General features: G+C 34.2%; 1 protein-coding gene across 5 annotated transcripts in view; it reads left to right on the top strand.

Moving 5' to 3' along the window:
* Nucleotides 1-17382, top strand: part of LOC127833710 (E3 ubiquitin-protein ligase rnf213-alpha-like) — a 237314-nt gene that overhangs the window by 104271 nt on the left and 115661 nt on the right. Inside the window, exon 1 of one of the 5 annotated variants that reach the window (XM_052359131.1) lies at nt 2861-2948. The exons of the other annotated variants lie outside the window; for them this stretch is intronic. The gene's annotated coding sequence lies outside the window, so the exon portion shown is untranslated. Of the gene's footprint in view, nt 1-2860; nt 2949-17382 lie in introns of those variants that run through there. 5 annotated transcript variants of the gene reach the window in all.

Genomic DNA, 17382 nt, shown 5'->3' with positions numbered 1-17382 from the left:
TTTCTCAAACCCAGCGCGATATGCGACACTCAAATCTTGATTTTCGCATGATTGTCGCATGTCGACTTCAAATGTCGAGTGTCATATCGTGTGTCGCTTGAATGTCGTTTGAATGTCGTGCGTCGACCTCGAAGGTCGACACGCGACAATCAACTTTGCCCTATCCGGATTCCGTAGTAAGATAACATGACAAGAAAGAACTTAATTCTAGTGGGATTAGAAGTATCCGATGAATGGCAATTATTAAGGATCTTATGTATTTTGTGATCCAACGTTACTGGTTTATTTAAGCAGATATACTTACTAATCACGACTGATCAGTGACATCGAATAGTTTTTGCTATCGTTTGTCACCGACATACTACTCATACTTCGCGATTCGAAATACAAACTTGAACACGCATTTACAAAATGAAATTATGAATGCACGCGTATTCATTTTCAAATAATTTCCAACGGTAATAATTATTGCCATATTTTAAGGTTTTCTTTCGTTTTATCGAAAGGTCTTTAACTGTTGGGTATGTACGATGAAGAGACTATCCGGACCTAATCTTTTCGACGTGTAAGGGAAACTATGGCAGTAAAACACTAGCATAAGGAATTAGAATTGGAAGTGTTTTAAGAAGTATAAACAAGTGCATTCCGGTTTTTCGAATGGTCTCCTTTATTAAGTTGTTAACAATAATCTGTATCCGTACCAGTTGAAACAGAAAAAGGAACATTAATTGGTAGTTTTGTTTAATAATTTACAATAATAAATATAGGATGATAATCAGTTATGTTTATTATTTAATTGCAATACATTGTGCATGCATTCAACAAGCTCATGCGAAAGTCGAATATAAATAAAATGTAATATAATTTTGGATTAACCAGGTCTAAAGATGATGGTCAATACACTCATCATATATATTTTACCAATGAATACTTGGCATATGCAAGAATGAACTGTCAACTAGCATTAAGAATCCCCATTACAACAAAGCCTGAATTAAGTGAATACATTCCTTTTATTTATTAATACGTTTAGCGTAACTGAGGGAGTGAGTCAAAAATTAAAGCCATTGCCAAACAATTGTCTTTACATTCCATCTTGATTGTTGTGTGACTTAAACCATTTAATTGAAGCTCTCTTTATACTCAAGCATTTATATAAGCAGAAGGTACCCTATCAAATGATAATATCCTTTTGCAAAGTTATTTACATTTTGATTCCATGTCGAATGTGATATTATCATTTTGATTTTACACAATATAAAATAGACTCAAATGAAATGATAAGTCACATAAACATACATAAAAAAGTGCTTAAATATGAAAATTATACATTTCGTCGATGATACACTCATGGTTAAATATGAATGTAATTCAACTACTTTTTACATAAAAATAACTTCGGTAATCAAGTTCAACTGATATAAAATTCAGAGCAGATTAAGTGAAACAAGTGTTCACCCAAAGCATTTAAGTTAAATGTAAATGTCAATTCTATGACGCTGATATTTAAAAAAATCGAATTACAGTTAATAATAAGTATACCTTATTTTTGAACAAAGTCCATCTCTATTCGGATGTATCGTATGGGGTCGACAATCTTCTTTTAAACGAAATGAACTCAGCTTATAAAAAAACGTTTGAGACATGAATTCCTTGAAATATTATAATCATGGGTTACAAATCATGCATCGATACTAAAAATTATTTCAATTAACAAGTATCGTGCCATCAAAAAGAGTTAGAACGTTGGGTCTCTTTACCGTGCAATCAGATGAGAAGTTTTACAAATATCCGACCATCTTCATTCTGGTGGCTGTCGCTCTACCAGTAAAACAAAATATTGATTATTAAGTATCACCAAATATATTCATACAAATATAATGTGATGATCAGCGTCAAGAGTGAATGCATAAGGCGGTATGTCCTGATTGCATTCATAAATGTATAGGTGGCTACATTAAATAATGCATTTATACACGTACTTATGGTTGCAGTCATGAATGCGTTCATACAAGTGTCTATGGTTGCATACATAAATGCATTCATAAAAGTGCCGATGGTTGCATTCATGAATGCATTCATAAATGTGTATATGGTTGCATTCACGAATGCATTCATAACTGTGTCTATGGTTTCATTCACAAATGCATTCATAATTGTGTCTATGGTTGCATTCGCGAATGCATTCATAATTGTGTCTATGGTTGCATTCATGAATGCATTCATAGAATTATTGAAGGTGGCACTCATGAATGCATTCATACACTTATCGTATTCATCAATTCATTAATAAAAATTATCGATATTTGTGTTTATAAATGCATTCCTACACTTCTCAGTGGTTGAATTAATGAATGCATCAATCCACGTAACGGTGTCTGCTTTCATTAATTGATTCATTAACGTATCGAAGGTTTCATGCATCAATGCGAGTGTATATTGTCGTCTGTTCGTTTCGGAAAACATGTTTGCGTATTAAGATAGAATATATCTTAAAATTTATTTGAAAGAATTGCTATCAAAGACTTGCGTATCGTTTGAATTATTTTTGAAGAATACTGACTTCAACGTTTAAGCTCGGTAATAGGAATAAAGATATCAATACAATAATTAAAGTTGGTTCCATCCCATTTTATTTATACTCATCATTTGGATAATTGTACTATTTTGTCATAATGTTCGATCATGTTAAATTTTATTTAGATGAACCTAATATATATGAGCATCTATTATGTAAATGATTTGACCTCTAAAAACCTGTTCAGTGCAATGATTCGATAAACAATGTCATGTGACTCAACGCCCTCTTACAGATTAGATATATATAGAGAGAGAGATAGATAGATAAACAGTGACATATCAATCATGATATTATACAAGGAAGAAGCATTCGTGCGCACAACTTTGTTGTATTAGGTGCTTTGTCAAGCTGCTAAACACACTTTCATGTAAGTACCTTTGTAAAAAAAAGTTGCCATCGGAGATTAGTATGACATTTGTGTTTTGATTATCAGAGAAAGGTTTAATCGTTCACGCTTTAAAATTAAATAAATTACGTTAGCTTAATTATTTGCTGCAAATCTACTAAAACACTTTAGAAATAAGGCTTTTAAAAAGTGAGTTAAGTTATTATTGTATTTTCTGGTTATTTACGTTCATACTTAAAGCCACATAGCTTATTTGGCATAGTAAATTTAAGTATAAGTAAGAAACATATTTTATCTATGTCAATTAGACTATACCTGGTGATTACAAGGTAGAAATCCATCTTTTTGAGCTTTAAAACTTAAAAATAATCGCGTTTGTCGAAATGGACGTATACGTCTATATATCCTACTTTTGGTTTTAAAAGCGGTACCGTTTGAAAAAATAATAAATTACCTGCTAACTAGGCTTTAGATTTTATTATATCTTTGCCAATTAGAATATATCTGGTGGTTACAAGGTAGAAATCCGTCTTTTTGTGCTTAAAAACTTAAAAATAATCAGACAGACAGACAGACAGGCTTTTAAAAGCGATACCGTTTGTAAAATAATAAATTACTTGCTAACTAGGCTATAGATTTAATGACAATTTTGCACACTTTCAACGCGCATCTATATGTATTGATTAACATGTATTTCATTTCACGGTCAGAGGCTTTAAGTGAATCATTATTGGTACACTTTAAGTGAATCATTATTGGTACACTAAGTTCAGTTTATAGAATTACCTTGGCGATTCGGATAATACGCGTGTACACACATTCACCAGTAGCGTGATCAACCATTATATGCAGAGCGTTCGCTATTTAAAGTATGATTTTCCGAAAATGAGCGCGTATCGAAAGTGGAACATAATCGATTACGAAACTTAGTAGCTATTTCTCAAATGTCAGATATTCCTTTCAGTTCGTCTCTCATTTATCAATTGTCATGGTATAGACTTAAAATTGATTAGGATGATATTATATTTCAAAAGTAACTCTGCTTGCCAGTAGAAAGGCTAAATATTTTGCACAGCTTTCGTCGTAAACCACTGACTGGATTTCAAAATAATTTCACAGAACATATTTTGGTGTCCGTATTCTATTTCACATGGTATGATCACCGGTCTTCCGTCGTACGCCGTTCTTAGTTCTCGTTCACATTTACCATGTGAACATTCATTCACAGGCCATATTCATTACATATAAGAGAGGTACTACGTTATGTAGGATTAGAAACTACATCACAGCGTCAAATGCAAGAAAACCTTCGAGGCAAATGTGGAAGGCTATGTCTTGCCCAACCTGCATTAACTTGTTCACATTATTTGTGTTTTTTAGTTTAGTTTAAACCTATTTATTTTAGCTCGATTGCTTCGAAAGCCTTCGGCTTATATAAACGCTCTCGAGTCCGTTTCCTGGGCCTAGAACCAGTACTTGGTGTCTTTGGGGGAGATCTAAAGAACGCTCCCACGGTGGGGATCGAACCCGTGACCTCCCGGTCGCAAGGCGGACACCATATTCATTACACCACGGCGACCTTTGTGTTTTTTGACATCTCGAAATGGTTATAAAATAATTCCGTTCCATTAATAGACGCTAGGAGGCGGGGCAGTTTTGTATATATGGCTATATAAAAGCCTGTGAAATCTATAGATTTGAAGCTCAAATATCGTGAAACATGTATTCAATTTTTTTTTTATCAAATTTATGTCACATTCGGTTACGTTAAAAGAAAATTATCGGGAGTTGGTTGCAGGGGGATTCGACTTTCGTTTATTGCGATAAAAACTCTTAAAGACTAGAAGTTTATCATAATGGCTAAATAAACCGACAACTTGACTTAGAACATTCAAGAGGGCACGTTTATTTATTTTACCCCTAACATCACGAAACTTGCTGAAACCATATGTTCCAAAGATATCATGGACGAGTATGATACTGTCGTTTGTGGTCGCAAACATGAAATTGCTATTGCAAAATCAAGAGGGGGCGGTAACCTAAAATATGCATAAATAGTTTTGTACGGGATTACACTATCTATAAAGTGAGCGTGATAAATGTGTGTTGCTAATTTGGAACAATCGATATTTTTTTCTAGTACGTGTTTCAATTGTTTAACATTTGCATGTGATAACGACTATTCAATTTACAATTATTACGTTTTGTTGCATAAAGGCACTGCTTGTTTAGAGAAAAACGCCCTTATTAAATGTTGCTGAAAGGAAATTGTGTTGACATGTCAGATTTCAATGAACTGTAAACATAATGTTGGTATCTTTGAAATAAATATATTAATGACGCACATGATCCTTATAATACGAAAATGTGTGTGTAATGCACGTTGCGAAGACAATTTTTCAATTAATAAAATAGAAAAAGTTCAATTGACCAATTAAAAATGCCTCATACAATTAGGATAATGTACGTTTTTCATATCCTATCAATACCATTATATTTATATGCTGCTTTCTCATGTAATTTTCCAATTTTCTCAGTATTTTGCGAAATTTTTTTGTCAACTGTTTAAGTGTATTTGAGTTTGTTTGGAGGCCTTTAATAAATATCAAACTGTTAAACGACCAAAACAAATAAAGGCGAGCGATAAGTTTATCAATAACAAAATACCCCAAAACTGTTAACTGTAATCCTTGAACACTGTGTAGGAGATAAACGCTTGTCTTACGTTAACAACTCAATTGTTTAACGCCTATGATAAGTTTACAATATGATGGACAATGGTTTATACTATTTGTTTGCTTATTATATGTTGATGATTTTCTGATTATTTGATTTTGTTATCGCTAAAAACTCTGTGAACTATTGAACGCCAATTACAAAAGCAATTGGAAAATGAACTGCTGAAAATGGCTTCTCATTGTCAAAATAAAACACTCAATTTGTTCATTTCTATTCGCTAAAGAAATTTCACAAAGACAAAACATATATATTGCAGGTCCCATAGTACATGTGGTTTCAAAGTTCCGTGAAATAATATTTGATAAAAAAAACAATTATTATTTTCCATTCATTAAGCAATTGAAAACCAAGTATCTTGAATCACCAAATGTAAAAAACGTTCGTTCTCATACTTATTGAGGATCTGAAGCTACAATTAACTCATATAGAAGTCTTATTGGATCAAAGTCGGACTGTGATAACATTGTTTTATAGTGGGGTTAGGGATTTTGTTCCGGTATTAATCTCTTAAGAACCTCGACAAAAGTAACTCTCATACAGCCGTGTTTTAGCGATGTATTCGTTTTCACCGACTTTTATCCGAATTCATCTGTAGTCAACCTTTTCTAGCGGGTTTTAAGCTATACAAAACTGCGTAATTCATCCATTAAAGGGTTCAATCTCTGTGCATTCACAATAAGCCAAAATTGATAAGAGGGCGAAGTCACGTGACTCGCATAATTCAAGAACGTGGCTGAACGTGTATCCATTGCTAATAGTGCCACGCAATACCGCATATTATTTCAATCATTCATTATTTTTTTTAATTCGGCGACGTTATAATATATTGTCAACACAAGTGGACATTGTCAGAATAAGCAGTAATATAAAATATAAAAAAGTAATATAATATTTCCAGTTTAAGTGTGAATGCATTAAATTAATGTTATTGATTAAAGTAGTTGTTTTATTCAAGTGTTTGCACACAGTTTGACACTCTTATTTTGAACAGTTTTTTCAAAGATCGATCAATAATCGTGTCTATTGATAGATCTGTGGTTTTATTGCCCATGTGTTCAGCACAGACCCATCTCTTTGTGATCAGATACTGTACCGTCAAATACTAAATAACAACAAGTTGTCATAAACCACGCGTAGCAGATGTCTGGTCAATAAACAAAATGAAACATACCTACATGTCTTCTCCTGGTAGAAGTATTGCGTAGTCATTTCTATGACTAATTTAACGCCAAATACTCAAATTGAAAGTAATTTTTCCAAACAGATTGTCAGAAACTAAATACTGTATAGATATTATATAGCCTGTTAAATCATTATTATAAAGTGAATGACGGGCATTCGCTCCTACGTTATTTCAGGGACTTTGTTTGTATAGGTCCCTGTTGATGTTGAGAACACGGATAATCGTTCGTTCGTTATCTTGACTATCCGGACACTACTTCCTACATTATTTTGACAACCCGGACATTGGTTCTTACGTTATCGCTATCCTGGTCATTGTGATCACATTTTATCCAAAATAATATGACACTCTGAGCAATTTTTAACCGGTATTTGAATTTGTCATTATTAAAAAAGTGTGCTATTTTTATCATATTTGTATCCAGTGTAAAGAATTTTTCTTGAGCATGAGCATGATAACGTTCAAAATTATTCAAATATATCGACTTACACTTATATCTGTAATTCGCGAAATCTTTTGGCAAGCGAAGTGCACATCATCGTCTTAAACCACGGTTTAACAGTTAACTATATAGTTAAGAGACTTTGAACCCGGGTTCGAAGTGCCGTTTGCACATTAATTCCTTAAACCCGGGTTCAAGACTTTGAACCGCGGTTCAAAAGTTTCTTAACTCTTTAGTTAACAAACGACCAATGAAATCGTGACATTTGCCTTCTAATTGTGGTTTAAGCTCCGCTGGTTGGTTGTCTCTGAATTATGTAGATGAGAGATTTGTATCTATTTTTAGACACACTTTGAACCGTGGTTTAAACTCTTAAACTCGGGTTTAAGGAATAAATGTGCAAACGCCAATTTGAACTCGGGTTCAAAGTCTCTTAACCCTATAGTTAACTGTTTAATAATCAATGTGCATTCCGCGCGTCTTAACCCAGTTTAAGACTTTGAACCGCAGTTTAAGACTTTAAACAGAAGTTTAAGACTTGGAACCGCAGTTCAAAGTCTCGTAACCCTATAGAGAGGACCAATAAGGAATTAATGTGCAAACGGCACTTTGAACTCGGGTTCAAAGTTTCTTAACTATATAATTAACTGTTAAATAATTAATGTTCATTCCGCGCCTCTTAACCGCAGTTGAAGACTTTGAACCGCAGTTCAAAGTCTCTTAATCTTATAGTTAAGAGATGACCAATGACGTCGCGGCATTAACCTTCTAATTGTGGTTTAAGCTCCGCTGATTGTTTGTCTCGGATAACAGATTAGTATTTATTTTTAGATACACTTTGAACCGCGGTTCAAAGTCTTGAACCCGGGTTTAAGGAATTTATGTGCAAACGGCACTTTGAACCCGGGTTCTAAGTCTCTTAACTATATAGTTAACTGATAGACCGTGGTTTAAGACATTAATGTGCACTTCACTTGCCATAAAATCTTGCGGACATCGGGGAGACTTTAACTGAATGGTCCCGTATCGCAGACTTAAATGTGTGTTTCTTGGCGTGCGAGTGACTCTCGAAGTATAACACAGGCTGACCGCGTTCGTTCGCTAAAAGTTCCATGTTGGAATTGAAATTGAAGGAATGGCCCATAACTATATATACATGTACATATTATTTTCACAGTCAATGCATTTCCTTTAATTGTATGAAATAATGTCCGGATGTAAACATTATGTAGAAGCGAATGTGCGGATCGTGAAAATTATGTAGGAACGAATATTCGGACTGTCAAAATAATGTAAGAACAATAGTCCTGGATGTCAAAGTAAAGTTAGAACGAATGTCCTGGTAGTCAAAACAATATAGGAACGAATGTCTGCTTTGTCAAAATTAGCGTAAAAACGATTGTCCGTGGGAACGAAAGTCCGGATACCTATTAAAGCGCTTTATAACAATGCGTTTTAAATAGAATAAAATTGTAATGCTAAACATTTAACGTATATAGCGGGTACCTGTAAAAGTAAACTCCGTCATTAATTAGGGCCTAGTCCTATAAAGAGTGTACGGAAAAAAACAAGCATTATCGTTGACCACAACGGGGTTGAATAATGTTTCCGAAAAATACCAAGATTAGAGATTTATTATATTGATTTGTCACTTATAATTACGTATAAAGAGTTATAAATATGCATGCATGGACAGTTCAGTCTGCACCACATCCGTGTTTTGTTTTCACTTATCTATAGAATTCTTTACTATTGTCATTCACTGTAAAAAATCATTTATTTAAATAAAAACAAAATTAACATAACATTTGAATAGTGTCATGTACTTCGCCTTTTATAGTGCTTTTTCTTATGGTTAATCAACCCACCTCTTACACGTTCGATCGTTCATTCAAAATAAAACACCCATACATCATACCTTTGAGAATTATAGTTATATAAATCTTTGTATTGTATGAGACGGCTATTGTTTATCTTTGTTTTGTGTAATCATCTGCAAAACACTTACTCTGATGGTAATGGGTAACTAGTATTTTTATAAAAAAAAGACATACGTCTATAAAGGTACACTAATGGTACAAAATAGTTATTTCGTTTAATTATTATTTAGAATGATTAATTTTTATATTATAAATACTTATACATTTATTTACTAAACATATGTCTGTATGCATCTGTTTGACGTTATTGTAACCCGTGTCAATGCTCATGAAACTTCCGAAAGTTAACAATAACAATCAACAGATATAAAATCATCGATATTCTCCGCTAAAGACAGATACACGTTCAGCCTCGTTCTGAAATAAGCCGCGTCACGTGATATCTAAAAATAGCAACAGTGGTAGTATTGTGAAACTGGATAAAGTAAAATTAACCTCTACGCATGCTCAGTCGATTTCAGGGATGAATTGAGATTGAAAGGCGGAGTTTATCAGTGTTGTGAACGAGTAGGCGGGTTGTGAACAACTATTTTTAGATGTAGTATTTACTTGTGTCGGTGCCCTGCATACTCAAATTAAAAATATTATACTGCATTCAACATAGTGCATAGCCTATAAAACACGTCATTTGTAAACTCAACAACTTTTTTTTACGTGCGTGTTTTTAAATGGTACAACTAGGATTATATGTAAAATGCACCCTGCTACACAGACAATATATAACAATTAACACAGATTCGTGTCATCGCGAATTCCCATCGATTCAGCAACCGATATTTCAGTTAAATGAAAAAGATGACGCATCTTATCGTGATAATCTTATTTACACATGGTCGGCATGCGCACGGGGTCACAGGCATACCAGTAAACGCTCTTCATCCCCAATGGTCACATTGTCTCCCTTAAAAAAGAAGTAGATCAGTTTAGGTAAGAGAACATCGCAGGAACAGTTACAAATAAATTAATCAATTTTATTTCAGCCTTTAGTTTTTATATTAACTTTAACATGATACTTGATTAAGAAACATAATTAAAAAATACAGTTTATGACGAAGGCATATATGAACTGTTAATAAAAAGATGTGGCACGGCCTCAAATTATCAAAGTTTCTCTACTAAATATCTTTTGAACAACTTCATGTAAATTGAGTTTCAATTTAAATGAAGTAGTTCAGTCGATATTCAGTTGAAAAGAGGTAAATTGGTAAGGTTTGCGCTAAGGAAAAATAGGTACATGTAATAGCCAACTTCGGCATTTCGATGACATCCCACATCATAGGATTGTGAGCACTCCATATGAGTGTGCCTGTCTCTTTGTGTGTGTGACTAGAAACGAATGTACACCATAATCATTATCAAAAATGTATTGGCATCAACGAGCATTGTATTAAATTATCAAGCAAACAACATTTATATACAAATTAACAATTTTTCCTTTGGAATTCAATTAAATGCTTCATTTCATCTGTTTTTATTTTAAATTAATGTTCAAGTATATACAGTATCGGGTAATTCCTCTACGCCCGCACAACCCCACACTCGCTTCACCAATACTTTTGTACCAACGTACCTGTCAAACAACGTAGTTTGGTGCGTTTCGGCTCTTTACAAGTACATTTACTGCAATGTGTTAGTCGTAATTTGACGTATGTTTTTCTTAAGTTTCAATGTGTCAATACTTTCTATTGTATACATAAATTTCGATTTAAAAAATCATGATAAAATCTAACATGTATTGATTTGCGCGTCGCGTCTTTATTTATTAACAGCGCATGGTCACGCTTTCCATGCGTACAACTTAAAAGACGACAGCAAAATTTCGCGCTCTTATTACAAAACGGGTTTTACATGGCGTATATGTATATTGAATGGAAAACCCTGTATATTTTATGCGTACAAATCAACTGTAGCAGCAAATATTATCACGTGGCTGTAAAAACGGTATAAATCAGTTCTATCCATGTACTTGAATAAATTTGCTACCGCGTTAAATTGTTTAATGTTATTCTTTTCAAAATTTACTTACCATAAGTAATTAATTGCTCACAATTTGCATTTAAATTAAAGTCAATTGTTTAACAGTATCTTTACAAAAATTGTTTACAGAGATAATGTGTGATGATAATGCCCGACATCGTCTGTAATGTACTGTTTAATATACCGGCTACCGGTTTACTTACGTTAATCAAAAATAAAAGTCGCCAGTTAACCCCGCTCTCATTAGCATGCTTGGAACCGATTGAACGGTGATCATAGTTCGGCGACTTTAAAGCTACCTGAGAATTTCTCGTGACGCATTTGTGTCAGCATACATGACTCTGTAATGGGGATTGAATATTCGCTAGAACGTCATGCTATCTCTTATAAGTCGATTATATATTACCCCATGTGGCTTTAATTGCGATTTCGCGCATAAATAGTGTACAAAGTGCTCTTTTAAAGTAGGTAATATTGATACACTTATAGAGAAAACTTGATTTTGTTTTAAATCGGCATTTCTTTTAAATGTTCAACTTAAATCGCCAGCTAAAAGATTCAATCGATATTGGCGATTTTGGCGATCGGAAATGCTAGCATTGCAGTATTTTTTCGGTTATACCTTTTTTATTTTACCTCTAAAATGATATTTAAACATGAAATGTTAATTTAAAAATAGTAAATCTGAGGGCAAAGTTGGACATGTATCGTTTAATGCAAAAATCTGCATCGGTCAGAAATTTTACAAAGATTCGCTGATGAATATCTCCAAGACTGTTCGCGTTAAAAAACAAACAAAAAATTAGTCTTGAATTGTGTATTTGGCCTTTAAAAATGATACGTACCTGATAAATCCTAATAAAGAAATAATTAAATTTTAGGCAAAGGCGGAAATGTTCTTTTCAATAAGAAAGTCTGCATAGGACTGGAAAGTTACACAGATGCGCTAATGAATATCTCCGAGGCTATTCAAGTTAAAATGAAGACAGTTTTCTTAGTCTTGTACATTTTTATAAATACATATTAAATGATACGTACTTAAGAGGTATTTAAAAAACAATAATGTTTTAGGCAAAGGCAGATATATACTTTAAAATACATGTAGTCTTACTCTGCATGAAATCTATCTTAGAAGTGTTACCCGCGAAAATATTAATGTCAAAATCATTAAGTTAGAGACTGAAGAATTTGATATCACCTATTTACTTATACTTTATTCATTATTACTAAATAGAAATAATTAAGTTTTAGGCAATTGAAAGGTGTGCTTGACCTAAAAAACTATTATTAAGTATTGTTGATACCTTAGAAAGTCTGCATCTGGCTGGAAATTTATAAAGATGCGCTAATGAATATCTCCGAGGCTATTCAAGTTAAAATGAAGACAGTTTTCTTGGATCAGACACACTTTTTTCAAATCTGTTAAGTTTAATTTTTAAATCGCGTTGAATTTATCAAAGCTACTCTAAATATCGAAACTTTTTAACATGTATCACATGTTATCAGTTCTATTGTGCGAAGTGATGAAATGTTGTTTATTTGAACAGGCGGGTGACACGCCGCCGTAGCGCTTGATAACGCCAGATAACAGAGGGAGATTAGCGACTGATTGATGGCACGTGGTATAGATCTCGTGTTCGCCACGATACTTTATTTTGGTCCGAATGGATGTTTCCAATCTGTGCTTATTTATAGATCTTTGCTTTAATGTAGCTCGCATTATAAACTCCGCCTTTTCACCCGTACGCATGCGCAGAGTGCTAGCATTCCTATTTAGCCCTAACAATCCCAAACAATCCGTTTTCAGCCTAAAAAATTGCTGAAGTCTCCTAGAGTGGATTGTGAGATTAAAAAATCCCTACAAAACCCGGATTGTTATAGATTAATCCCCACAAATATTCATCCCTTAGCAAACCCTTATTTGCGAAACAAAGTCCCTAACCCAACAGTATGGATCCGCACGTAAATATCACTTGCAAATGCTTGATATATCTGGGACTCCGTCTAGCCTTCCAGTTTTCCAGTCATCCTAGATCGAGAGCCTTTGTGTTGAAACATGAGAAGCGTCCTATATCATCGTAGAAAAAGCTTTCACTTCAAGTTGTAGCTAGGGTTATATTTGACATTTTGAACATGGATATATGTTGAGACCCAGCTTGCTCAAACAAAGGCGATCAAACCTATTTGACTTTGTTAAACCAGTTTTGATTCTATGATGTAAAGCTTACTTGATTTACACAACAACATAACACTACCTTTCAAAGAAAGACGCAAATTGTTAGCGCGTTTTAATCACCTCTATATAAAAAACGTAATATCAACGACTTAATGTCGTTACACACTGTTAAACCGGTGATATACCTAAACTACTGTATAGTTATATACATCCGAATAGAAATGGACGAGTTAACGGGACGCCATTTTACTTCAGTGGGAAGTATGTGACCATATTGTATTTTAACCATACTTCAAAATATGTCGAGTCTACCTCATCCTTAAGGCGAGACTGGTTTCTACGCACGAGTGATCATTTCTATTTTTAGATTAAATTTGAATGGCATATTGCTTTTTAGTTATCATCTTAATATTGACCACAGAGTTCGGATCGAAAAGACGTGTTTGTAATGCATTTTTTAAATAAAAGTATTTATGTTTGTCTTCTTGATGGACGAACGAGACTTTTAAGTCAGCGAAAACGTCAAATAGGAACCACATTCTGATTATATACTTACTTCGATGTATACTTCAGTACAGCAAGACTTCACAACTTCAGATATTGTGATATAGTATGATGAAATGGATTCAGAAAAAATGTTTCTTGATTCTTAATCTTTTATCCCTGAACTCAGGGTAACACAAGGTAAACACAATTGACATGACGCCTTATATATGATCGCTCCGCCCACTAGACTTGATCCACCAATCAGCGATCGATTAATCGGGCGCACTCGTTAGCAACGACCTGTCCGTCATTTTCTAGACAAGCTACATGTTTAAGTTCACTTTTATTCCAACGAGTTTCTTTTGTTTTCCTCTTTAAAAAACGATTAAAAATGGTTAAACGGTGTCAATTGGGATTATGTAACTCGGACAATCGATATCCTGACAGATTAGTTGGTGACATTGAATTTATTTCGTTTCCAAAGCCGAAAAAAGATCTTGAGAAGTGTAAGAGATGGATAAAGGCATGCGGTCGTCCCAAAGAACAAATGAACATCGTTTATTTTGTTCGGATTAAAAAACGGAAATGAAATATGGCAGAAACGGTGTAAAAAGGGTTAATGCAACTCTGACATTTGGTATCCAGAAAGATAAGTTAGATTAATTAAATTTATACCATTTCCAACGCGGCAATGCGGTCTTGACAAGAGCGAGTGGTAGCTTCAAGAATTACCGAGATCCCCATTATAGAACATTAATTTATTTCACAAACTTGAAATGTCATATAAGCAATAACTAAGCATTATTAAGTATGTATTATGTCACGTGTGCATGTAAAATAATTGAGAATTTTGGTGCCCAATTCGTGTAACTTTGCGAAATCCCCGTTAAAAATCGCGTTTCTGTGTGTGTCAGAAACAAGTGAAAACCATTTTGTTATTATTTGAATAAAGTCGTATCGATAAATGCTATTGTAAAAGAGTTATTATTACTGATATTAGTTAACCAATAAATGCGGTAACTTCGGGGAAGTCGGTACCTGCGCGAGCGTCTGATATTGGTAGCCTTATTAATTTATAATAGCCTGACCGTATTCCATTTCGTACAACGCTAATTTTATATCAGACAATGTCCAAACTTACTGTGTTGTTTTTGCGCTTAAATTATAGTGATCGATTAATGTCCCATAATCAATGTTTAATATGATTAATATCACATTTATACGCAATAACAAGTGGGATTGAGGTACCCACCCGGCGTCAGAAAGCGCGTAAAACTTCACCGAATTCCCAGTAATAAAGCGCTATTTCGTGTCAAATACACGGGAAGGGGGGAATGTTTCGGTAATAATTTTGTTAATAGTACGTGTAAATACCGGTGAAGTGTTAATTTATTGCAAATACCACCATTACACGTAACAACGGGTTCGATTTCGGTAAGCGCGCAAGCGTTTGAGAGCGTGTTTAATGTACCGATTTACCCGTTATAAATAGCTGATGTTCTCTTTAATCGTATATTTTTTGCATTTGCAGAATAACTAAATGGCATCAACCCCTTTACAAGTGTAATATGGTGTTAAACAAGTCCATAAAATCATCCGGAATATCGCGTAAATCTATAAGCAGTCTATAGGCAAAGAAGCCATTTTGGTGTTAGCTTGTCTAGGTTTTCTTCCCGCTGAGCCACGTGATTAAGTGGGCGGAGCGATCACTCATAAGGCGTCATGTCAATTGACAAGCTTGACTTCAAACTCTGATAACAACTGATAAAATCTTATAGTATCACAACGACAAGTGCATGATAAAGACCACGATTTCAACCGTGGGGAAGATCGTGATACGGCCAGATTTCAATTGACATGACGCCTTATCTATGATCGCTCCGCCCGCTAGAATTGATCCACCAATCAGCGATCGATTAATCGGGCGCACTCGTTAGCAACGACCTGTCCGCCATTTTCTAGACAAGCTACATGTTTAGGTTCACTTTTATTCCAACGAGTTTCTTTTGTTTTCCTCTTTAAAAAACAATTACAAATGGTGAAACGGTGTCAATGGGGATTATGTAACTCGGACAATCCATATCCTGAAAGATTAGTTTGTGACATTTAATTTATATCGTTTCCAAAGCCGAAAAGAGATCTTGAGAAGTGTAAGAGATGTATAAATACATGCGGTCGTCACCACGAACAACTGAACGTCAACACTGTCAAAGACAATTATAATTTTTATCGGATATACTAGCAGATTTAAATAGTTTATGTTATCGATCTGATTATCACATAATATTTCACTTTTTTTAAAATAGTTTTATCAGTTACTAGGTCAGAAGCGAGGTTCATCTGCATTACTGAAAGAGAAATAAAACCCAGCATAAAGCCTAATTCATGCTGTGTTTTATTACTCTGATAGTAATGCACTTAATTGACATCATACATGTTATTTGAAGGTGACATGTGATATATTATCTTATTAACGGTATCTACACATTTGCACTCATGTGGTGTCACCAATAAACGTTTTTAATACACACTAGGAGCTCGAATGCCTAGATCTCATTTTTTTAAACGAGTTTCGTTTATTTTGTTCGGATTTAAAAACGGAAATGAAACATGGCAAAAACGGTGTAAAAAGGGTTAATGCAACTCTGACAATTGGTATCCAGAAAGATAAGTTAGATGAATTAAATGTATACCATTTCCAACGCGGCAATGCGGTCTTGACAAGAGCGAGTGGAAGCTTCAAGAATTACCGAGATCCCCTTTATAGAACATAAATTTATTTCACAAACTTGAAATGCCATATAAGCAATAACTAAGCATTATAAAGTATGTATTATGTCACGTGTGCATGTAAAATAATTGAGAATTTTGGTACCCAATTCGTGTAACTTTACGAAATCCCCGTTAAAAATCGCGTTTCTGTGTGTGTCAGAAACAAGTGAAAACCATTTTGTTATTATTTTAATAAAGACGTATCGATACATGCTATTGTAAAAGAGTTATTATTACTGATATTAGTTAACCAATAAATGCGGTAACTTCGGGGAAGTCGGTACCTGCGCGAGCGTCTGATATTGGTAGCCTTATTAATTTATAATAGCCTGACCGTATTCCATTTCGTACAACGCTAATTTTATATAAGACAATGTCCAAACTTACTGTGTTGTTTTTGCGCTTTAAATTATAGTAATTGATGAATGTCCCATAAGCAATGTTTAATATGATTAATATCACTTTTATACGCAATAACATGTGGGATTGAGGTACCCACCCGGCGTCAGAAAGCGCGTAAAACTTCACCGAATTCCCAGTTATAAAGCGCTATTTCGTGTCAAATACACGGGTAGGGGGAATGTTTCGGTAATAATTTTGTTAATAACACGGGTAAATACCGGTGAAGTGTTAATGTTTTGCAAATATCACCATTACACGTAATAACGGGTTCGATTTCGGTAAGCGCGCAAGCGTTTGAGAGCGTGTTTAATGTACCGATTTACCCGTTATAAATAGCT

This window comes from Dreissena polymorpha, chromosome 6 (assembly GCF_020536995.1).
Source record: "Dreissena polymorpha isolate Duluth1 chromosome 6, UMN_Dpol_1.0, whole genome shotgun sequence".
NCBI classification, from domain to species: Eukaryota; Metazoa; Mollusca; class Bivalvia; order Myida; family Dreissenidae; genus Dreissena; species Dreissena polymorpha.
Note: the sequence above shows the minus strand (reverse complement) of the source record. Positions and strands in the feature narration are given on the sequence as shown.